We start from the raw sequence: 25,063 nt of genomic DNA on the forward strand, positions 1-25,063 counted from the left end.
CAAGGGACAATATAATTGCTAAAAAACTGAGGACATGGCAACATTTGTCTTACGTGTAAAACAAACAGTTACCAGATTCACTGAAAAAACAGGACATAAGGAACACATCTCAAAAGATTATCATTTAAACAGTATGCCAAATTTGTACGTGTATAGCAATATAAGTTATTATGGCTATTTACGTATCAAAAGCATTGCCAATATCTCCTGAAAGTTATTTTCTTTCCTGAATTTTAGCAGATTTAGGGTTATTTAATCTATTGACTTTAGGTCTTTTTGTTTATTTCCTCCATAGAATGGTATTGTGTGATCTTCTTTTTATGATTTTTTTCAAACGGTTATTCGATTCCCTCGGTATTCAATTTTTGTGTTTTGTTTTGTTTTGTTTGTTTTATTTTTACAGGGGCTGGTTTGAAAGGAAGTCTTTGAGAAAGTTTGTACGAAGTCTTTCGCGCTACTCTTCTTAACATTTCCAGTGGAACACGCACTGTCTGCTAAATGTGCAGAGCAGATAACATGTTTCTAATTGAAATTGATAAAGCGGATTCATGAGCAACTGAATGAACAGACTTCAAGTGTACTATGGTTATGTTATAATTCCCAAATGCATAATGTAATGTTTAGCTAGGCACTTGACCGAGAAAAATCATTCAGGAGAAAACATCATAATGTTATGTTCACATAAGCAATTGACCAAGCTGAAGCTGAAATGATAATTTTGTGACAGAAAAGATGGCAAAAATGGTCACATTTAGGAGAGGGGAAGGGGGTTGGGGGTAAACTGTAGTCATCGCTGAAAGGATCGCAGTATCCGTGTTGTAAAATCTTGAAAATGGGTACTTATTGAACATGCAAAAGTTACAAAATATTTTATTTTAACTAATTTGTAACACGCAGAGTTGTATCTCGCTCTTCTAGTTCTTTTCAAAACCTCAACAACAAATATACGCTCCTCTTCCTAGTAGTGACTTGTTACTGAAATATAAAACTCAATATAAAAAAATTTAAAGAAACTACGGTTTTTAATATTTTTGCAACGTCTCTCTCGCACTCTCTCTCGCTCTCTCTCTCTTTCTTTCAGATAGAAAAAAATCCAGTTTATCTTAATTTGAATATTTTGGGTCGTAAACAGCAAAAAAACACACAAAAAGCGATTTTAATGCTGTTCTTCATCTCAAAGTCACAGTGAGGCCTTCAACACGGAGCAAAATAACTCTTACCTCACTGCAAGTTTAAGACGTCCCCTAGAACCGGCTTGAGCGGTATTCTTTGCAAAAATAATTTGGATTGACTTTGTAAGATGCAATACCACCTAATCGGGCCCGGTCAAAAAAGAACATACTGGAAAGTAGTACACATTTAAAACAAATAATTCCTACGCACAGGTGTAAATCTTAAACTATGTAGCATATATTTTAGTAATTAAGGTATCAGATGAAAGATGAAGAACTTATAAGCTTGTGTTTTACTTAGGGAAATACATGTATATCCCTTAACTTGAATACGAGAGGAACAATAAATAAAACATGAAAAAAATGAAACCATTAACGCACAATAAACCCATGTGTGGTATATTAAAAGCTTGTGAATTCAGTAAAACTGGAAGGAAATTGCTTTTTTCTGAGAAAAAAAATGAATGAGCAGTTTAATTGTTAATACATTTTTATTCAAAATGGTGCATATTCTTCTGGAAATTTATTCTACGCATTGCCAAGTTAGTACAAAAGAGTATGAAGATAGGTTTGTTCTAATTGTCAATGGTTTCTCATTTTCCTCGAAGGGTCACCATGGCTACGGTTAAGAGTTTCATAAAAAAAATCCGATAACAATAATCTTATTGTATTAACTCAAAGAAAACTTTATCTTGCACTTTGTTTTTGCACTTCTTTCAGATTTGTATGGATAAACTTACATTAGGTGATGGGCTATTGCCATTGAAGAGGCCATTTACCATATCTGTTGACGAACAAAAGAAAAACAGGAGCATTGCAGCTGGAAAGATAATAAAAATAATAAAGGTAAATACGCAAAACATTCCATAAGAATTTCCTTACAAGAGAGTTTATATAAAGAAAGCTACTGAATTAATGGCTTCTAATGGTAATATTGAAGTCAAAACATGGTTAGTTTTTCGGTGACCATCAGGATTTTTATCTAAAGGGGCATTAGTTACATGATATAATTTTTTTTTGTTCAATCATAAATGAAAGTGAAATAGTGAAATAATAATTCGCTTTTAGCAGATAATTTGGTTCAATTTTGTCAAAATAAGCTAAGAAACTTCGCTGTTGAATTATTCACTTGCAAGTGAATAATTCCACCTAATTAACTCCGTATTTATCTGTCTTCAAATTATTCGCTTGGCTGTAGATGGGTTACGCTTGTATTCTGCTATTAAAAGGAAAAGAATGTCAACACTGAAAGTGAAACAATGATGAACCATTTGGTTGACTGATTCGGTCCACGAACAAATCATTCTTATACAGGTAAAAATGATGATAAATATACTTTTTGATCTGCAATATGAAATCAAACAGACCTAGAAAAATCCAATTGCACGTGTTCGCTATCTATTTTTATTTATATTTATATTTATATCAGGTTATATGACCGTCGGCAGTCTTCGGAAGTAATCTCGAAGGTTAATTAGATGATGTCTAGAAAAAATACATGTTCGAAAATGTTGATACATAATATCGACTTCATGCATTGTTAATTGTTTATTTTAGACTTTTTGTATTATGGATATACGTTTAAGTATGCTATAAATCAAATATGAAAATTTGAGTCAAATCGGTAAACATGAATTTGACAGCTAATACCCCTTAAAGAATTGAATGCTTCTTTTTTTAAATTTTATTTGGGTGTAAAAGCGTTGACCAAAGCACATTTTGTATATTAAAAATTTGCGCACGATCAACGCTTTTACAACCCTATAACATTAGAAAAAGAAGCATTCAAGTCAATTCAATCTTATAATTACATGTTTATGCTGCAGCCATGAAATTAGCTTAATGGTTATATCTTTTTCGTTGATTTTTTGTACATTAATCAGGCCATTAGTTTTCTCGTTTGAATTGTTTTACATTTGTGATTTCGAGGCCTTTTATAGCTGACTATGCGGTATGGGTTTTGCTCATTGTTGAAGGCCGTACGGTGATTTATAGCTGTTAATTTCTGCGTCATTTGGTCTCTTGTGGAGAGTTGTCTCATTGGCAATCATACCAAATCTTCTTTTTTATATATCAAGATTTTCGTTTGTTTTTTCAATGCACTATTTTGATATTGTCACGGAGAGCATGTGCAGTCATATAGCTGTTATATTTTATACGGAAATAAAATATGATCTTGGAGTGCTTCGCGATTATTGTCAGCCAAAAAAAAAATACGGATTCTAGTGAAGCATACATGTGATGTAATTATTGCCGTTTACGGAATATTTTTGTCATTGATTTCCAAGCAGACGTGAGCAGCAACCCTCTATCAAGGAAATCAAAATAGAAAAACCAAGCCTTAAAATATCGTTTCGACTGGAAGATATGTACTCCGTATGCAGGCGCTGCTGGAATGTTGCTACATAGAAATGGAAAGTTCACAATTGGGAAGCTAAAATCATCTCTTTTGTCTTAAAGTTTTGTTTTCAACCGACCCTCATTGTCAACTTCTAGATGTAAGTCAACATATAAGGCAGAATTACTGTATCTGTTGTATCCTTTATCTCAAGTTCGGTGGGATATATGCGTTCAACATAGTCACCAAATTTGAATTATTTAGTGAGAGAACATCATCTATATGGAGGAAAGTGAATTTAAAGGATACTGCTAACTTCTTTTCTTTCTTCCTAAGAAGTTCCTGTATGAAGTCAGCCTCATATGAATAAAGGAACAAGTCAGCAAGAAGAGGATCACAGTTGTTCCCATCGGAATACCGATTGTTTGTTGAAAAACACGCCCTCCAAGCGTAACAAATATGTCGTCAATCAAGAAATCACGACAAGCATCTTGATAATGTCCGTTTCAGAGAATTTTTTGTTTGAATCAGATTGATTTAATCGTGGTTTCTGAATGCCCACAAATTATCGTATCCAACCAGATAAAACAATTAACATGCTTAACATTTAAGAAACTGGAAGTCGAATAATTAAAGGCCTACTCCATATTGCTGTTACTTCTTCTTCTGGCCAAACAGAAGGGTCACCTTGGGGAATAACTATTTGGCTCGATACTGTCATTACAGTAAACGAAAGAAGAACTAAGTAGCTTAGTATGATTGTTGACTTCATGATGTATGCCGAAGTTCCTGCAAAAAAAATAGTCTCTGTTGATTGAATATGCATTAACAACATGGGTCAGACCCGGGTAAATGTCGAGCTTAATATATATGAAATTGGAATCTTTATCAAAACAGTCTTTTGAACTGAGGGCGACATGTACTACAGGTCCATGATACCTATGTAAATGTAGTAAATTTAATCTTACATTTGTATATCAAGTAGGTTGTTTATTTTACGTATTCTTGTATGTACGTATTTTATTTGTTATTGCTTGTTATGGATGGGTGTTATTTTTTCAATAAACATTCTATAAAATAATGAGATGGTATGATTGTAAATGAGACAACTATCCACCAAATACCTAAGTATCAGGATTAAACAACTATAGGTAAATGTACGGCCTTCAACAATGAGCAAAACCAGTACCGTATAGTAAACTATAAAATGTCCTTGTAACACAATGAAAGACAATTCAAAGGAGAAAACGAACGGCTAGATTTATACTAAAACCAATAAACAAATCCCAAATATGACAGAAAAAAACTAACGACAACCACTAAATTACAAGCTTCAAACTTTAGAAACTACTTTCTTTGCCGTTGGTCGGTGGGGCGTCCGTTTCGCTGACGACATCACAGCCGATTTTTTTCTCCCCGCTGACAATGGATAGGCAGACAAAGAAAGAACATATATAGTATTGATAATTAAAACATTGGTTGACATCTTTATTTATTTATTTATTCATGACTATATACTATTTTTTTTTTCTTGTGTAATCTACTTGTTTCCTCTGTATGTATATATTCAGGGGTTTATTTTTACAGGCTCTATGATTATATCAAAGCAGGGATCGTCTTGTGTTTTTAAACGTCATTTATGCGTGCATGTAAGCAGGCATGTTGCAATAATTTTATAAGATATGCACAGCTTACATTAGTATAGTTACAAACTAAAAGGCAATCTCCGTGTTGAAGACCGTACTGTGACCTATAATGGTTTACTTTTATAAATTTTGACTTGGATGGAGAGTTGTCTCATTGGCACTCATACCACATCTTCTTATATCTAGTGAAAGAAAACATTGTTTAAGTGAGACAGATTCAAATAAATTTGTAAACTTGGACGCCAAAAATTGAAATAATTATCCTTATTCATAAAACTACAATTGAATAACAAGGCGCGGATCCAGCTATTTTGAAGGGGGTCCAACTCTCGGAACACCATGAAATGTTGACGTAATTAAAAAAAATCGAATAACTGGATCGCCCGTCTATTGTTTATATGAAATATCAACATGCTAGATGTAACCAGACATCATTGTCTTGCTTCTTTGACTGAAGTTGATAATGATTGTTTATACATTTCTATTGCTTCGATGAACTGTCGTTTCTTTGCTGAACCGTATTTGTTCTTTTTATGATATTGAAAAATAAGAAGTGGTACAATTGCCAATGAGACGACTCTACACCAGAGACCAAAGCGGTCATTCTACATTACGGGTAATATTGTCTGATAAATCATGTTTCAATTATTTGATTAATAATTATTGAAGAATGTTTCTAGAACTTTAAAATTTCCCTTACCGTTTTCAAAATGTAAACCTCAAGGTCTGACTTCTACCCAAAAAGTAAACGAAGAAGCGAAATGTAATGTGAAATAACGATTTAACACCTTTTTGACAGGCTGAAGTCTTCCGAAGTGAAATTTTGACACGAGGAAATGTGTATATCTTCTTACTCAATTCGACGTATGTCTAAAAACATATTGGAATAACACTTCGTAATATTCGGGGAATTGAACACATATAGGATTAAGGTATCGAAACAAGCTTTCTTTTATACATACCTGCACAATAAATGCTTCAAATGGTTGTGGACAATAATGATGTCAAAAAAAATGTGACGTTTGAAAAAAATGTGTAATTTTACCATTAATTACATGATTACATGAAAATGAATATCGATCTTAAATTTATTTGATAATTCATCCTCCATTTTATAATATATTTTTTTCATTTTTTAAAATATCGTTTTTTGTTATTCATTTATAGTTGTTAGGGGGTACTGTCAAATTTGATTAACAAAATCTAATGAAGAAACGGTGTCTTCCTCGAATGCCAACATTTTATATGTTACCTATTCCTTGAACGCCAACAAAAATATTTCAATAGATGTTTATATAATAACAATAGGTGTTTTTATAACTATTTAAATGTTTTTATAAGTATTAAACTGTTAAAAATAATTAGTGAACTTGATAAAATTGAAACATTTTATAACTTTTTGATAAGAAAAAATAGTAGATTTTGGGGTTAAAATTATTATGAATTTTAAAGAAATAAAGAAAATTAAAACATTTTAATTACTTTTTATTTAAAAAAAAGATATTTTGAGAATTGAAATTTTTATAAACATAAGACATATAAGAAATTTTAGTTAAATACAATTATTACCAACTAAGAAATGTGTATGGATAAGCTGATATGAAGCACTTTTTCAAGTTATAACATAGTCTTGATATGTGCTGAGAGTTATTTTATTCAGAAAAGACGGACAGACCTTTGACCTAGAAAGTTGTACATACATTATGACACACCCTCTAGTGTTGGTTAATATACAAGTATAAACTTTGAATCATAACCGTTCTCAAGATATAGAGCGGACACAATCTTTACAATAGGACATGGGGTTGTCATCTGAAATCAATGTTTTTGACCTTGACCTTTGACCTGGGAAGTTGTACATACATAATGACGCACCCTCTAGTGCTGGTTGATATACATGTCAAGTATAAACTTTGAAATCATTCTCTATATATAGAGCGGATACAATTTGTTACGGACAGACGGACAGACTGATTACAATAGGGCGAACAGCCACTAGACGGGGCCCTAATAACACATAATAATCTTACACGAGATACAAAGTTTCAAGAAATTCCATCAAGTAATATGGGAGGATATTACAGCACACACAACTATAGAAATATTGAAAAGCAACATCAAAGTCCAAAGAGTCTAATGTAGAATTTGTGCAAACTGTACTGAAAATATGCACATGTTAACTTTGTGATGCAACACTTTTCAAAGTTTCATTTTAAGAAAATCCATATTTGTGCAGTAACAGCAAAAAATGATTTTCAACAACTTGACAAACATGAACTAGATTTAGCTACCTGTAATTTACCTATCTGTTTAATTAGTATGATTGTTTTGATAAGCATGCACTTTAGTTGTGATAACTACTTACACCTATTCCTCGAACGCCAACATAATTTTACAGGTAAACTGTCGGTAGATCAAAGGATGTTGGCATTCAAGGAATAAACCGAAGAAACATATGCTCTCTCTATTTCTTACAATCTAATCAAACTGCTTTTTGACAAAACCAGAGACATATATACATATGTATATATGTCTCTGACAAAACAAATCAAAAGAGAAAAGCTTACTATAGAGTCATTGATGTAAGTCGTCGCGTTTATAATATTTTTTAAAAGTCCAAAGCTAATTGCGAAATTAGAATCTTAAACTTATATTTAATGACGGCCTGGGTGGGGTTTACAGAATGATAAAAGAGAAAATTGGCAAAACAAAAAAAGAAATATAGAAAAATGGACCCAAAAAATATGAATAAAGAATAAATGGATGCTAAAATATAACGGTTAGAAAATAATAAGCAAAAATATAGAGAAAAATAACCTAAACAATAATAAGAATACAGAAAGGTTGAACCTTTCTTTTTCACAGATTATTAAGAGAGATACTGAGAGTTATGTGCATACACTGACAATAAGCCTAAGGCTATATCACTAATTACACAACATTTGTTAACTGATCATATTATGTTTATGCATTTAACTTTTTAAAATGTCATACCTGCGTTTTATGTAAAATGACAAAATATTACGTGTGCATCGAACATCCGTAATGTAGAAATTATGTCTAATACATAAGGGTATGGGCGAGGGAGTCTTCGTGTATTTAATCTTTAATGTTAAGGTAATTTTCTTTTTCTTTATATAAAAAAGAAGATGTGGTATGATTGCCAATGATACAACTATCCACAAGAGACCAAAAACACATAAATTAACAACTATAGGTCACCGTACGGCCTTCAACAATGAGCAAAGCCCATACCGCACAGTCAGCTATAAAAGGCCCCGAAATGACAATGTAAAACAATTCAAACGAGAAAACTAACGGCCTAACTTATGTACAAAATATGAACGAAAAACAAATATGTAACACATAAACAAACGACAACCACTGAATTACAGGCTCCTGACTTGGGACAGGCACATACATAAAGAATGTGGCGGGGTTAAACATGTTAGCGAAATCCCAACCCTCTCCCTGACCTGGGACAGTGGTGTAACAGTACAACATAAGAACGAACTATAAAAATCAGTTGAAAGAGGCTTAACTCTTAAGATGGATAAAAATACAAATACTACAAATACAAGTGGACGTGGCCGGGTACTTGTACATCCAAACAACAAAAAGACACTAAGTACAAATCTGAGAGTACTCGCAGTTACTGACAGCTAGTTCAAAGCCACTAACAACTAATAAAAAAAATCATGCATCTACGACTAAATTATCAATCCGTACACATCCAACATCCAATGGATTTAGTGTAAAGACGTCATAAACGTTATAGTTTTGTCCATTATTCTCCAGTTAATATCCCCATTATTCTGTTTACTAATTTCTCTCTATTCTATTTTTATTCCTTATATTTTATCCACCTATCAGTTTCTATTCTTTGATTTAAGTGACCATTATTTTCTATTCTGTAATGTCAATGCAGGCTCTTAAAAAAAGTCAAAATCAATAGAACAAAACTGTACAAGATTGGATACTTAATATAAGACTATACCTTAACATGATTTGATCCAAATCGATGTTTGATGCTGTTTTTATACAATTTTGATTAGACAACTTACTGATTGTAGGTTTTTTTTGGGTGTTATTTCTCGTGCCATTTAACAACTCCCAGACAAGGACAGAAGCTCGACAACGTTAATCGCAGAACTTCGGGAATTTTCGGTGATCCTCCAATCTTGCTTCGGATGTTGGCTATTTAGAACATTTATGTGGTTATGCTTATTGTTTAAGTCAAAATGATGTCATCAACTTTTTCTACTTCCATCTAACATTCTTCGAGTATTCTGACTTCTCGGTTTAATTGATTGTCTAGCAGTCGTTCTAACCTTAATTGTATTGTCTAGCATTCATTCTTACCTTAATCGTATTGTCTAGCAGTCATTCTTACCTTAATCGTATTGTCTAGTTAAGTAATAATTCCTTCATGTCATGCTCTATGCTCATTTTAACATGGGTAGGCATTATATTTGTCGATATTTTACACTGATGGTGGAAATGGCGGGTGACAGTTGCACATGAAGGTAAGACACATTTATTCCTTATTTACCATGTTAATAGTGATTGTTCCCCCAGTGATTGTAGCGTTGGTGAAAATGTTTAAATCGGACAGTGGATTTCTCGCTAAAGAGGATGAAACAGCGATCTGGCATAAATTATTCTGTGCAGATGTGGCACTAGCATTTGACTCTGTTTTGTTTTCATTCAAAGCAGAATCTGAATTGGCGGTTGCAACTCGCTGAAGTGTATTGGAAAGCTCTCTACGTTGCTTGTCAGTTGGACCTTCAATGTAGCTGTCCAAAGATTTAACATTCCGGTGTCCCGTTACAGACATAATAGCCCGGTCATCGACTCCCGCTCTTTTCAATCCTGTTGCCACAGTGGCTCTCAAGCAGTGGTTTGTGTATCTGATAGATAGACCAGCGTCTTCAGATATTCTTGACATCATACTTGCCAATTTGTTTTTGCCAATTGGTTGTGCAGCATACCATATAGTTGGTTTAGGATACTGGAGTGCTTGCTGAAAAAATGCTGTATACCTTGGACTAAGCTTTCCTAGATAAAAGTCCAAGCTAAACACTGGACAGTGAATGTCCCCAGGTTTAGCGTACATTCTTACGTCCCTTGAATTTTCTTTTGAGTCTACACCATGATGTGTTTTGTCACACTCATTGTAAGTCATTTTGTAGTACTCTTGTCCTTTGTCATCTTTACATTTTGCATAAGTTGTTTTCTTCAAATCAGTAAGCCCCTCCTTCCAAAATTCAGCATAATGTCCCAGAAAACTTTATTTTGGAGAGTTACTGGGTGATCAGTACTGAAGATTCCACTGGAATACAGCTTTTGGATATCACCTTCAGCTACAGCCTTTTTATGTACAGTTATATCTTTCCCTTCCCTTTTCAATTTTTTCATCATACCCGTGATTACATGATTTGATGGCATAAATGATTTGTCAGTAATTATGTTAATTTCCCGATTATAAGGAGGACCAGTTATATGCCTAGAAATAGCAGATCGAATTCCGACGAGTGCTGACTTTGAATAATCAGTGCCTTGTTTGGTCTGCAAACTTGCATAAAAGTAGCACAATCTGTCATTTAGGATAGTTTCATCCAGTTCCTCAAAACTGCTGCTGTACTTATTTTCAGTTAGCCAACCTGAAATTATTTGTACCATTTTTTTACGTATTCAAGTAATTCTTATAAATATTTTATTTAATTGTGATGAATTTTATATGCATATAATTTATTTCAAAGACTTGATTCATATAAATAAATAATAGAGGACTGTATATTGCTTTATGCATGTTTTAATTTAGCGTTTTATGCCAAAAGCATGTTGGTGTTCGTGCATATTTTGTACATGTAGACTAGAGCGAACTACGTATACAGTATTCTATCAATCTTTTTATTTAGACTAAAAACATGATATTCAGCTTGTCTTCTTTTCATGTACCAACATGTTCATGTCATTCAAAATTTTGTAGTGAAAATAAGTTATGCTTTTGCTGCTGTAATACTTAACGAAACAGTAAACCCTGGTAGTATTTTGGAAGTACACCTATCTATAGGAGGATGGGGTTCGATTCCCCACTGGGGTGTTTTGTTTACTACTTCAGCATGCTCATAACTGTTATGATAATTTATTTAATATATGTTTTCAAGTATGCTTGCATATATGATAAATAACACTACGTCAAGTACAATAAAAAAAATCAAATATCAAGGAATATTTTTATTTTAATTCTACATCTTGACAATGGAAAGTACATCTCATTTAAGAATACAACATTTGTAATTTGCATCATTTGATTTTTTTAATTTCTTGTTATTTAAGTTATATTCCATAACACTGAAGAGTAAATTTTATGTTTGAAAACGGTAAAAAAAAATATTGCTAGGTTGCTGACTCATTGCCGAATACCATTAGTACGGCATTACCTCACGATTTTCTATATTTATCATTAAAATGTTTTATTGAAACCAATTTACCATCAATTTATGATTATATTTTCTTTCCAATGTAATATTTTTGCATTTTATGGTTTTTACCTCTTAGAAGTTTGACACCCCATACTGTCTGCTGGTTGGTTCTTGGCTCAGTTCTTGCCAGCGCTAACTTTTCAATTTCTTCTTTGCTAGGCAGCTCCTTAAATCTTGACTTTTTGGCAGGTGGTTCTTGGTTTATACATTTAGCAGTTAAGTCTTCATCAATCTGAGATAGTCCTCATCTGACTGTGACTGTTCATTATTTTCAAAATTGAATATGGTGTCCTCTGTCAATTTTGAGAATGAGAAACTAACTCTGGCATCACATATCTCGTGTCTGAAAACCCTTTTTGTTCCTCCATCAGCCATAGATTGTATTATGTACTGCCTGACAGCATTGTGTTCCATAAAGTGGTCTGTTATCTTATAAGATGCCCCTTTATAATCTACTTTAAGTCCAATTTTCAACGGCGATACTGTGTATCTATACATTTTGACAGCAGACGATGAGTCATCGGCGCGCGGACATGTGCATTTACATGGGAGGTTTGCTAAATGGACGGAACAGCCGTAACAAACGCTGCCGGTTGCAGCCATTTTCAGCCATTTTCATATTAAATAAGCTTTTAAACACTAATAGAGGGAAATTATATGATGTTTTGCATCAATAACTGATAAATTTTATGTAAGCAGTTAAAATATATGAATTTTATGAAGATAAAAATGAAAACAACGAGAATGCAAATAGTAAGTTTATGCGCATGTGTCAAACATATTTTTTGTGCTAATTAGAACACAGCTTTGTTTACAAAGCGTAATAGGGACGTCATATTAGAATAGTCATTTTAACCTTAATCGTATTGTCTAGCAGTAATTTTAACCTTAATTGTATTGTCTAGCAGTCATTTTAACCTTAATTGTATTGTCTAGCAGTCATACTAACCTTAATCGTATTGTCTAGCAGTCATTCTAACCTTAATCGTATTGTCTAGCAGTCATTCTAACCTTACTCGTATTGTCTAGCAGTCATTCTAACGTTAATCGTATTGTGTAGCAGTCATTTTAACCTTAATCGTATTGTGTAGCAGTCATTCTAACCTTAATCGTATTGCCTAGCAGTCATTCATACCTTAATCGTATTGTCTAGCAGTCATTCTAACAATGACCTTTTCAAAGCTAACATTATACTGGATCCTTCCTGTCAGTGTGGATCTTATGTTGAGGATGTTCATCATTTCTTTTCGTTTGCCGAAAATACACTACTTCATAAAGTGTCATTGATACTGGCACGAACGATCATCGTCATCAAAACCTTAGTCATCATCACAGAATTAAATTTCTCAATCCGTGATTCTCTTTTTACCTATGTGTGACATTTTTACCTATTGTTTTTGTTTGTATTGTTCACACATCGTTGTCAATATAATGGAATTTGATGCGACTGTCATACAAGAGAGAGGTTTAGCTAGCTTTAAAACCAGGTTCAATCCACCATTTTCTACTTAAGAAAATGCCTGTACCAAGTTAGGAATATGACAGTTGTTATCCATTCGTTTGATGTGTTTGAACTTTTGATTTTGCCATTTGATTGGGGACTATCCTTTTTGAATTTTCCTCGGAGTTCAGTATTTTTGTGATTTTACTTTTTTTTTTTATAAAATCCGTATAATATCCACTATATTTGTTCGTTTTACATGCATGATCATAATATTTAGAATGTATATCTACTCATCATATTGTTAAGAAGACTTCATGGTTTACTTATGTCTCATCTATTTTACTTAGATTTAGCAAATAAAATATGTTAAAACTAAACTTATATTTGGGCAATACAAGTTATGATGATTCTTTTAGGCAGAACCAATATTTAAATCGTGACTGTAGCACCTCCTCATATATTTGGATATGTTAAATTAAGTGGGTTCACTTGAATATATTGGAAAGTACAACTTGCCCCTTACAAATGAGTACATTATCACTGAACTAGTACATATTTTTGTTTAGGGGCCAGCTGAAGCACGCCTCCGGGTGCGGGATTTTCTCGTCGGGTTGTTGTCTCTTTGACACATTCCCCATTTCCATTCTCTATTTTACTGGTAATCTTTTAGATATTCATTAGAGTCCAATTTTTGTTCGTCCTTAATTGTAGAAGTAAGTCCTTCTCATGAATACGAAATGAATCGTCAATATGTACTCAGTGGTTGATTCAGGGGGAATAGAGGGCGAAAGACCCATAAATTTGATCGAAAAAATATCATTTTAGCATAAATCGTCCAAAAAATGTTCGACTAGCTACTCTTACATTTTCCACAAATTCACTACCTTTCGCTGGATCTTAGATTCAAAACATACACAAACTCATACAACATCTCTGTCCAAATATATATTTATTATGTTTGAATAAGACATTGTCAACCAGTAAGTTAGATATTGTGGCCATTTTGATGGTCTTATCTTCACCAAAATAAAAATCTGTAGATGTTTAAATAATTTCATAGATTGGTGTTTTTAATCATGTTTTTCGAATGGTATGAAAGATGTTAAATTGGGCAAGCAACAGGAATGCTTCAATTTGTTTTGATGAACTGATAATTAAATTTTGGATGTAACACGTCTTCTGACTGTCTGAAAGTTTTTCGTTTATCAGCTCATAGCCTGACATAATATTGTCATGTGACCGTGACGTCATCAACGTTTTTTTCACGATTTACTCCATAAAAATGGAGTTTAGAATTTAATTATAAGGAATGACTGCAATATGTTTTCTGTCTATTCAAAATAACCTCAAAATGTGGTGAACACTTTTGAATAACCCGCGTATATGCAGTGGCAATGCTTAGATTCAAAATTCAGCGAGTTAACAAATAGGAATCTGATATAACTTAAGATTAGTGATGGGATGTGTAATAATTTATTCAATACAAAAATGCTGACCATTGATGAAGTACTAACTGTTATGTTGGTATGAAATACATAGCCTCTGAAAATAAATAAAAATATACATATATATCCAGATATAAGTAATAAATTGAAACAAAAAGATCTGAAATTGAGCGCACGTGCAGTACAACGTTGTTCTTTTCGCTTTAATTATTTCCCATTTTGTCATGTCGTGGCGTTTTATAGCTTACTGTACGGTAGCGGTTTTGCTCATTGTTGAAGGACGTATGGTGCAATATAGTTGCTTACCTCCAAGTCATTTGGACTTTAGTGAATAGTAATCTCACCAGCAATTATATACCCCATCTGTACTTGACATGAGTAGAATTAATACTAATGTCATTTTTAAAAAGAAGAAGAGTGAGTAAAAATCTGAAAATTACATTTATAAGCGAGTTATTTATCAATTGAATATCATTTTCCTTCCAAAACAGAAGTAACCGTGACAACAAACGTGATTTTTTTCTGTTGTCATATTGTTTCGTTCAGTTTTAAATGATAGAAATGATGGCGCAAAATATGTCAGTAAAATGCAAAATTAGGAAACATAACATTAGTATACATTCTACTTATGTCATGTACAGAAGGATGACTATGGATCATATTCTCCTGTATACTTAAATGCATGTATTTATATAGCGAACAAGAGGAAGACAATGTGTACCGAATAAGTCCCGCTTTTTCGAACCCACACAAATAGATCTCAAATCCATGAACAAACCACTTCGATACCTGCAATAATTTAACTTCTAGCACAATGATATTGTATCAGAGTGGCGAAAGACAACAAGGGATATTCAAAACACAACATAGATAACTAAAGACTGTGCAAAACAAACCCCACCAAAAGCTGGGACCGGAAAGGTAGCAGATCAACTATGAATAGCTGTATGCATTATAATCCCGAAATCCATGTTTTCTGTGATTTTGTATTCAATATTTAATATCATTTATTGTGTTTTCCTTTGTTAGAATCAAAGCTCAGTAAATGGAATTAAGAATGTCTGTAATGACTATGGGTCGCTTACATCATCTACGATCTCTTTCTTTTTTGATGTCGGACAGAAGTTGACGTTTAGGTCGTTGCGACTCCGCCACCTCCACTACTTCCGCTGCTACTGTCCTTTACGTCACAGAACAACAAACAAAGAACCGCTCCAGCAAAAACAGCTTGTTAAAAAGAAAATATCACACATTAAACTTTGTTTAGAGCATAATTACATGATATACACCACCATTGTTTAGTGTTGTCATTTTACAATTATTTTATCTACAAAAGGGCTTTTGTAAAGTAAGGTCCTTGACTACTTTGTTAAATTGTATTTCTATTTTGTTAAAATTTCAATAATGAATACTGTTTAAACTAAAGCACGGTCCTAGGTAGCCGAGTGTAATTGTTTATACAAACATTTCTTGATTATTGCTACATGCAGTGTTAAATTAATCACATTAGAATTATATGCTTTCTTTCACAAGCTATGACTTTTAGACGTTTTTAACATTATTCCATTTGGAAAACCCCAATTTTTATCGGCCGTTCAAAACTTACACTATTACTTCCGGTCGACCCCATTTGCAAAACCTTCACAATTGATGTATTGCTCAACTTGTTTTCTCCTTAGTATACATGAAACATTTGCCACTAGACGTTAATGATCACAGAACATTAATCAATCCATCAATTAACGAAGACAATTGTCGAAGGAATGCAAAACAGGAAAGATAACCAGTGAAAACTAGAATGGAGAACATTTTATAATGCGCATGTGAGAGTTTATTAACAGCTCAGAAACTGTAGTTGTATTTTCGCCCATGTATCAAAACATAAGCTCAAACGAGTTATATTATCCGTATTCGTTTGGCAGATAATATATTGAACTTGGTTTCCTGTAGGACATCTGATAGTAAATTAATTTCCCCCCCCCCTCCCCCCGTAAAAAAACCAAAACATTTGGCCAATGTTTTTGAATCGAAAATTAAAAAAAGAATGATTAAAAACACTGATTAACTTTTAGACTAATTGACAATGGAAAAGATTTTCAAGTCGCTGGTCACTTTCAGAATTTTGTCCCTCACTTTAGTCTACTCTCACTCCATTGCAATTGGCACTTTTTAATGATATATTCTTAGAAGATCCATAATGGAGTCGTTTTGCGTATCTCTACCATTTGGTTTGTGTGTCTGTATGTGTGTGTGGGGGAGGGTGTAATTTTATTTTTAAATTAAAAATTATTCATGCTGAAAAAGAGTTACTAGTTCCAACAATGTTATCGTTGCTTATGTGAAATATATTGTTAATCATCAACAGTTTAATGGACTATAAAAAGATACAAAAATATCGTAGAATTAATCGTACTCATTTCAATCCAGGAGTTGCTGGATGTTGTTAATGCGCCTCCAGTGGCAAGAATACTGTTGCCATCGTAATATTCGGGAATCTGTCCTAGGACCACATTACACAACAATCCCAAGATCGAAATCATTGGAATAAAAATGGCCATGATGGTATGATCTTTCGAACAAACTAAAACAATAGTCATAGATGATACATGTACTTGTACCTGAATAAAATATAGTCGACACAATTTATAAGACAGGTCACAATCGTACAATCTGCAGCAGCAGATATTGGTCGTGAGCGTTTGTTTACTCCTGCAGTCCGGTTTCTACCTCATTGTACTAAATCACTTCAATATATAACGTTATTATAAACAGATATTGGTTTATTGCTCCATTACTTTTTAACTTTGTCAAAAAAAAAACTATTTTATAGAAAATAAATACCCATTAAGAAATATGTTGCCATAAAAAAGAATAAAATAAGAAAGAAAAAATGGACTGCTGAAAAAGTGTCCAAAGCCTCACTGTGACTTTGAGATGAAGAACATCAACAAAAGCGCTGTTCGAACTTCCTTTGCTTTATGTGTCTTTTTTGCTGTGCATGTACTTATTTTGTGTCATGGATGTATACCCCATATCCTTTGTTTTTCTATTGCATGTACATGTAAGATGTTATACCTGTGCTGACTTCCCAAATATGTTTTTTTTATGTTGAAATAAGAACTGGATTATAAACTATGATTTATTACAGTAGAAAATCATCTTCTTACCTTCTTATCTCTATTCAACTGTCCCTTGACTTAATAAAATTGACCAACATCTCACATGTCACATGTAATACTATCTTCCTATTCAAGTATAATAAATCTTTATATGTGTACGTAACAAAACTAAAATCGTGTCTTAGACAGCCAGTTCATTAGGTACAAGTATGTTGTGTGGTCAGTCTCGTTCCATCAAAATATCACCTTAATAGAACTGGAAACCTTAAACTGGACAAACATATTTAACCATCGACCATCTTAAATACACGTTACACAGTAGATCAAACGTTCAGATTAGGAAATCGGCTTATTTCGCAACATATTTGAGGGCCTGGGTCGAGGAGTCTTCATTTGTCAACTCTTTCAGTTCTTAAGCCATTTTTCTATATTCTTCATGATTTTGTCATTATTCTTTATTTTCTTATATTTAAGCATCCCATTATTCTCTATTCTTTTTTGGGGTCCTATTTTCTCTATTCTTTATATTTGATTTTATTTTTTTTCCAATTATTTTCTATTCTGTTAATCCTATCCAGACTCATCACAATTAATAGTTTTTTCTCCAATGTTTTGTCTTCTATCTATATTTTGACATAGATATGATCCAACTTCCAAGCAAGGACAGAGACTGATTAAATCGGCAATCATACCACATGACTTGGGGAAATGTCGGATAGCCTACAATCTTGCTTTGGAAGTTGAAATATGATACAGTTTTAAGGGCAACATAGTGTTGTTACATTATTGATCCAGCTAGGTTACTGGAAAAGTTCAATGGACAAACCTCGACAGATTCCGCTATCCTACATATTGTTAGTTCGGTCGAGGTTTGCCGAATGCATGGAGAAGAGTTGATTGTATCAAACATGTGTAACCCATATACATTCTTTATGTGTCAGCCCTGTAAGTCAGGATGCTGTAAGAGGATGGTTGTCGTTGGTTGATGTATTCCGTATATTTTGTTTATGGTTTATTGTTTTAGCATAAATCAGATTGTTGTTTTCTCTGTACTCTATATACCATGGTTCTTTGGAGTTAATATATTTAAACAACCGAATCCTAAGGATGAGTTATGAGTAAGACACGTGATATATACTTTGTATGCTATATGGTTTGTGATATAAATATAATGATTGACAGCTTGAACTAAATGATCATGACTGTTTCCGTTTTATCCAATGAGACTGAGGCTAGTGCAAGTCGGTATTGCAATTGACTTACAATGGTGTTCTGCTACAAATGCAGATTTTTATAACAAGAATATTAAACATTATTCTTACGACGGTAAATTTTGTTTTATTGTTAATTTTCAAGATATTCTACAAACATTTTTATTTACAGGTTGCTCATTTTATTTAAAAAAAAACGTGTAAATTTACCTCTTAGCTTTTCGTACAAACGGTTTTGTCGATTTGTTTATTAATATATGTCCAGAATGTCTTTAAGTGAGCATAAAACACTATACGATTTGTTTTTTTCTTTTTTGTAGGATTGGTTAATCATTATTATGGTTCTCATTTAAGATGAGGGTCTGGATAGGGTTTACAGAATAGATAATAAATTTAATGAGTACAAAGTGAAAAATATGTGCCAGAACATATAAAGAATAGAGAAAAATAGGCAAAAAAAGAGAAACTGGTCTAAAATTAAAAAAAAAAAATGAAGGACAGCCCACCCCATCCAGATCCTCTAAAATTATATCTATACAAATTTTTGAGAGGCGGAAAACCACTACTTTAAGACTAAATATTCCTAAATATTGAGAAGCGGACATCTTTCAGAAAATGGGGTGTAACTTCAGCCAGGGAATAACATCAAAATGAACATATCTAAACTCCACTTACTTTCCTCTTTGGCGTCTGTTGCAGTAAGAGACCTACCTATTCGCAAATAGAATAGATAATGGAAACGGGGAATGTGTCAAAGAGACAACCAGCCGACCAAAGAGCAGAAAACAGCTCAAGGCCACCAATGGGTCTTAAACGCAGCAAGAAAATCCCGCACCCGGAGGCGGGCTTCAGCTTGTTCCTAAACAATAGCGTTTACTATTTCAGCAAAATTGACGCCACACTAAACTCAAAACATACCAATGAACCAAAATTAAAAAAAACACACACACACAAGACTAACAAAGGCTAGAGCTTCCTGACTTTGGACAGGGGCAAAATTGCGGGGAGGTTAAACATGTTTTGTAAGATCTCAACCCTCCCCTATACCTCTAGCCAATGTTGACAAAACAAACACATAGCAAAACGCAGTGTAAAAGAAGTCCGAGTCCGATGTTAGAATAGCTAACAGAGAAACTAAGCAAAATGACAATAATCAACATAAATTAACAAAGGACTACTAGCAGTTACTGACATGCCTTCTTCAGACTTCAATTAAACTGATCGAATGATTATGTATTTATCATATTAAAATCAACCACAATCCCTCTTGTTATGGGTTAAGTATCAAGCCATCATAAATTATACGAGAAGGACATGACCCGTATCATGCCAACAACTGGTTTTAGAATAGCCTATTACAGTAACTGCAGGCATATGTTATTTGCTGTGAATAACATTGAAAATGTGTTACCTTTATAAAATTGAGAATGGAAATGGGGAATGTGTCAAAGAGACAACAACCCGACCATAGAACAGACAACAGTAGAAGGTCACCAATGGGTCTTCAATGCAGCGAGAAATTCCCGCAACCGGAGGCGTCCTTCAGCTGGCTCCTAAACAAATATATATACTAGTTCAGTGATAATGAACGCCATACTAAACTCCAAATTGTACACAAGAAACTAAAATTAAAAATAATACAAGACTAACAAAGGCTAGAGGCTCCTGGGTCTTCAACGCAGTGAGAAAATCCCGCACCCAGAGGTGGTCCTCAGCTGGCCCCTAAATAAAATTGTGTACTAGTTCATTAAAAATGGACATCACACTTAACTCCAAAACATATAACTTAATTAAAATTAAAAAATATACACGTGACTAACAAAGGCCAGAGGCTCATGACTTGGGACAGGCGCAAAAATGCGGCGGGGTTAAACATGTTTATGAGATCTCAACCCTCCCCCTATACCCTTAGCCAATGTAGAAAAGTAAACGCATAACAATACGCACATTAAAATTCAGTTCAAGAGAAGTCCGAGTCTGATGTCAGAAGATGTAACCAAAGAAAATAAACAAAATGACAATAATACATAAATAACAACAGACTACTAGCAGTTAACTGACATGCCAGCTCCAGACTTCAATTAAACTGATTGAAAGATTATGTCTTCATCATATGAATATCAGGCACAATCCTTCCCGTTAGGGGTTTAGTATCATACCATCATAACATATATGAGAAGAACATAACCCGTGTCATGCTAACAACTGGTTTTATGTTTGTTTCTCTTCATCAAGTATACGAGGAGGTTTGCGAGAGATTAAAAGAGCATCGTTTTTAGTGCCTGTTGCAGCTAATCAATCAAATATATACATTTCCAGTAAATATAGATACATTATAAAAAACAAATTATAGTAATACATAATAAAAATTATTTTGACTCAACTTAGACGCTCAGACTCTTTTTAGGTGACTGAGAACTTAACAAAGTCATCTTATTTCAGATCCGTCTTGTCGCTGTGGTGCTAACCGCAAAGATTCAGTTGCTGTGGTGCTAACCGCGAAGATTCAGCCACTGTGGTGCTAACCGCGAAGATTCAGTCGATGTGGTGCTAACCGCGATGATTCAGTCGATGTGGTGCTAACCGCGATGATTCAATCGCTGTGGTGCTAACCGCGAAGATTCACATCCCTTCTTTTTTTTATTGTCCTAATTATGCTCATATAAGAATCATCATATCTAATAATCTGAACTGGTTACCCTATAACTTTTAGAATACTATTTTCCGTTATACAGTTAGATTTTGCATACATGTTAAATCGCTGCTTTTTTACTGTTCTGATGGAAAAGTTTTCAGTGTTGGTGACTTTGCAGCACTAGCAACTGCTTCTGCCGCATGGTTTTTAAACACCCGATTATCGAGGTCTCTTGTTTGTTTACTTAAGATGTAACAAGTATATTATCTTTGAGATTGTTTGGTCTGCGGTAGCCATAACAGGAGGTGGTGGAAAAATCTCTCTAAGGAAGAATCATTTTCAATAAACGCCAGTGTTTGAGGATAATAGATGAAATTTTTGTCAGATCGGGATAAAAGGAGACAAAAAATAGAAGTATATTTGTGCAGGCCGTCTTATCTTTGTTTTCCATGAAAATCACTCTATCTTATTCTTGAGCTTTACCAAATTGCTTGAATTTTTAAGAGAAAAAATTGCTTTTCTCGACACCACCACATTTGTAAAACATAACTGATCTCTACACTTTGAAAATTGACAAACACCAATTTCTCTCTCCGAAGAGTTGTCACCTGAAATACTGCTCCTTAGTCAAGCCATCAGACTAAAGCGAATTTGCTCCTCAGAATCATATCTCAACTACTATTTGGACAACTCAGAAAACAACTCAAATCAAGAGGGTACAAAAACAAAACATCACAGAAACTTTCGGTAAAGCTCAAGACAAAGATAGAAAGATCTTCATGGTATACAATACATTTGGCTTAAGACTGCTGATGACAAAGGGGGATCAGTTTGTTTTCACGATTTTTTTTAATTGCTCATCGACAATTAAAGGCAAAGACAGCTTATTGATTTCAAATCTCATACATCCATTAATAAGACACAAATCAAGGTAAAGAAATAAAAATTGAACGAACCGCATTTAGAAACTTCAAAAGGAGCGAGACCGATTGTGTCGACAGCGTAAGCGTCGACAGCGTAAGCGTCGCCTGCTATGCATGTATCACCCGTCATATTAAGCCATGGCCACGATCAGTCAAAATGTCGCAATCGGGACTAGGAAAAAATGTCATTTCAAAGATTCTTTCTTTGATTACTAAACAGTACTATACAGAAATGTTAAAAAAAAATTTTGGCAAGTTTTCATAAGCCGAAACAACTGAGTTTTTTTCTGGCCCGACAAGGTAATTATGAGGAGATATTCCAATTGATTTGTAGGGCACATTCAAATATATTGTTGTTTTTAAATCGATTTATTCGCAATCCACCAAACTTTATAATCAACATCGTCATTCCTAACAGCCATTCACAACTGAAATGATAAAGTAAAAAATGTTACGCATCATCTAAAATTACCTCTTTAATAATTCTGACTTATGAAGCTAGAATCAAATTTATGTATACTTTATGAGAGAATGACATAATTGGAATTATTGTAAAATTCATTAGTGATATGTACAATACTAGAAGAAGGTATGGATGGGGTTAACAGAACAGAGAAATAGCCAAAAAATAAAGAAATAGAAAAAAAAACCGGGTCAAACAAATAAAAATAGAGAATAATGGGATGCTAAAAGATAAAGAATAGAGAAAAATGACCTAAATATTAAAGAATACAGAACTGAAGATCCCCCATCCAGACCCTCCTAGAAATGCTTTCTTGAATGACAAATAACTTTATGGTACTACCTCCTCAGAGTGAGACCAGATTATACAAATATATATCAAATTCAATGTTATTTTCTTTTTCAATCATGGAGGGCATATATATATATATATATTATAGACTCTATATATATATATATATATATATAGAAGTCTATAAAAAGGACCAACCAGCAAATTTACTATGTACCGGATCGTGTAGAATAGACGATACTGTGCAGACAAGGAAAAAATCATATAAGTCTAGAGATTTGCACAACGATACTAATATAAGATGGTATTATACGAAGATGTTGTTATTAAATCGTGTTGACAAATATTTCGGCTTAACAAATAGCCTTCTTCAGTGTCAATAATTTTAACAATACATATATATATATATAATTCTTTTTCTTATTTCGAATGGATCAATAAAAAAGATGTAATGTACTAAAAGTGAAAACAATGAGCATCATGGCAATCCTGGGATTTCGTTAAGATTTTAAAGTAAATTTTTAAAAATTCGCCTACTACTTTAACATTAGCTTAGACGTGATGCCTATTTAGTGGAGTGGATCTTTATTTGAGTGTCTTAAAAAACCAAACCTAACTTGATTGTTACTGTCTTCTGCATGTTATGGTATTATTTCTTCTTCCTTGTCATCGTTTTGCATGCCAAACAAAACGAGAAACCCCAACGACGCTAAAACAACTAAAACAGAAGGAAATATTGGAAACCATTATAAAATATTTTACAATTATATATCTTACAATTAGATATTTTACAATAACATTTTTTACAATTACATTTTTTACAGTTACATATTTTATAAGTCAATTAACTAACTTACACATTTTGATATATCCATTGTGAATGATATCAAATATAAATCTGATAATAGATAATTAAATGTTTAAATGAACATCTTTAATATAATATCGTGCCGTCCCTAAGTAAGAATAGAAGGACAGCATTATATTCTTATCTAGGGACGGCACGATTAATAAACAACAGTTATTGTAGACCGTATGGAGAAGAGCAAGTATACTATGAATAAAGGGAAAATAAATGGATGTCCATGGCCCCCGTGTGTGTTTATATTGTAATGTTTTTTTAAAGAATTTTGTGTAGATGGCAAAACACTTTTAGATTTATATTCAATAATTTTGCCAAAGAATTTGGAGTGAAATTGCACCCTCCCCTCGGGCCCTATTCCCTTGCTACTTAAGGTTTACTGAAAATGTCATACCAAATTCAATACCAAATCCTGCCGGCGGATATTTGCCCCTATTTAACAACGGACTGTTCTCGTCGTTGTAGTAAGAGCTCGGAATCTGTCCATAGACAACAAACACATGATAAAGCAACACAAAACAACATGTCCACTGGTTTGAAATGCCCATGATGATCTGAAATTATAAAAAGTACAGCTTTCATCTGAGGTAATTTGTTATTATAGGTGTCAGACCACCAAGTCACTCACTTCAATTTAGAACATATTGTAGCTCTTCCCTGACAAAAAGTAGTGATTTTGATGTCATTGTTTACTTAAAACTAACAAACAAACTTGCAGAAATGAAACTTTTGTTGAAAGAGAAATACATGTAGACCATTTTGAGTCTAATTTACTAGTCTATGATTTTGCATTAAAAATAGAGGATTAATATGCTACATAGTATACTTATTTAAGATTTCAGAAAACAGCGTTTCACTGCAAGACTTTAAACATTGGTTGAAATAAGCATATAGAAAGGTGATACATGTACACTTCAGAATATACCTGGTTTCTATAAAGTTACACTTAAGGTAAAACATTTAGAAATCTGTGGAAATTTTAAAAATTTGGTTGATTATATAGGGGTTTTGAATTGGTGGTCTGAC

General features: G+C 33.3%; 3 long non-coding RNA genes across 3 annotated transcripts; all 3 read right to left on the minus strand.

Moving 5' to 3' along the window:
• Positions 1-854: 854 nt before the first annotated feature.
• On the minus strand, positions 855-5,951 carry LOC127717611 (uncharacterized). The gene is made up of 4 exons (XR_007989265.1): positions 5,857-5,951; positions 4,153-4,299; positions 1,913-1,992; positions 855-975 (listed from the first exon to the last, which is right to left on the minus strand). It is a non-coding gene; the product is annotated as an uncharacterized LOC127717611 (long non-coding RNA).
• An 8,591-nt stretch (positions 5,952-14,542) lies between these two features.
• Positions 14,543-17,165, minus strand: LOC127717615 (uncharacterized). The gene is made up of 3 exons (XR_007989269.1): positions 16,947-17,165; positions 15,619-15,760; positions 14,543-14,630 (listed from the first exon to the last, which is right to left on the minus strand). It is a non-coding gene; the product is annotated as an uncharacterized LOC127717615 (long non-coding RNA).
• Positions 17,166-22,797: 5,632 nt separating this feature from the next.
• Positions 22,798-24,585, minus strand: LOC127717614 (uncharacterized). Its single transcript, XR_007989268.1, has 3 exons — positions 24,432-24,585; positions 23,793-23,893; positions 22,798-22,849 (listed from the first exon to the last, which is right to left on the minus strand). It is a non-coding gene; the product is annotated as an uncharacterized LOC127717614 (long non-coding RNA).
• Between the last annotated feature and the right edge of the window lie 478 nt (positions 24,586-25,063).

This window comes from Mytilus californianus, unplaced genomic scaffold, assembly GCF_021869535.1.
Source record: "Mytilus californianus isolate M0D057914Y unplaced genomic scaffold, xbMytCali1.0.p SCAF_10, whole genome shotgun sequence".
NCBI classification, from domain to species: domain Eukaryota; kingdom Metazoa; phylum Mollusca; class Bivalvia; order Mytilida; family Mytilidae; genus Mytilus; species Mytilus californianus.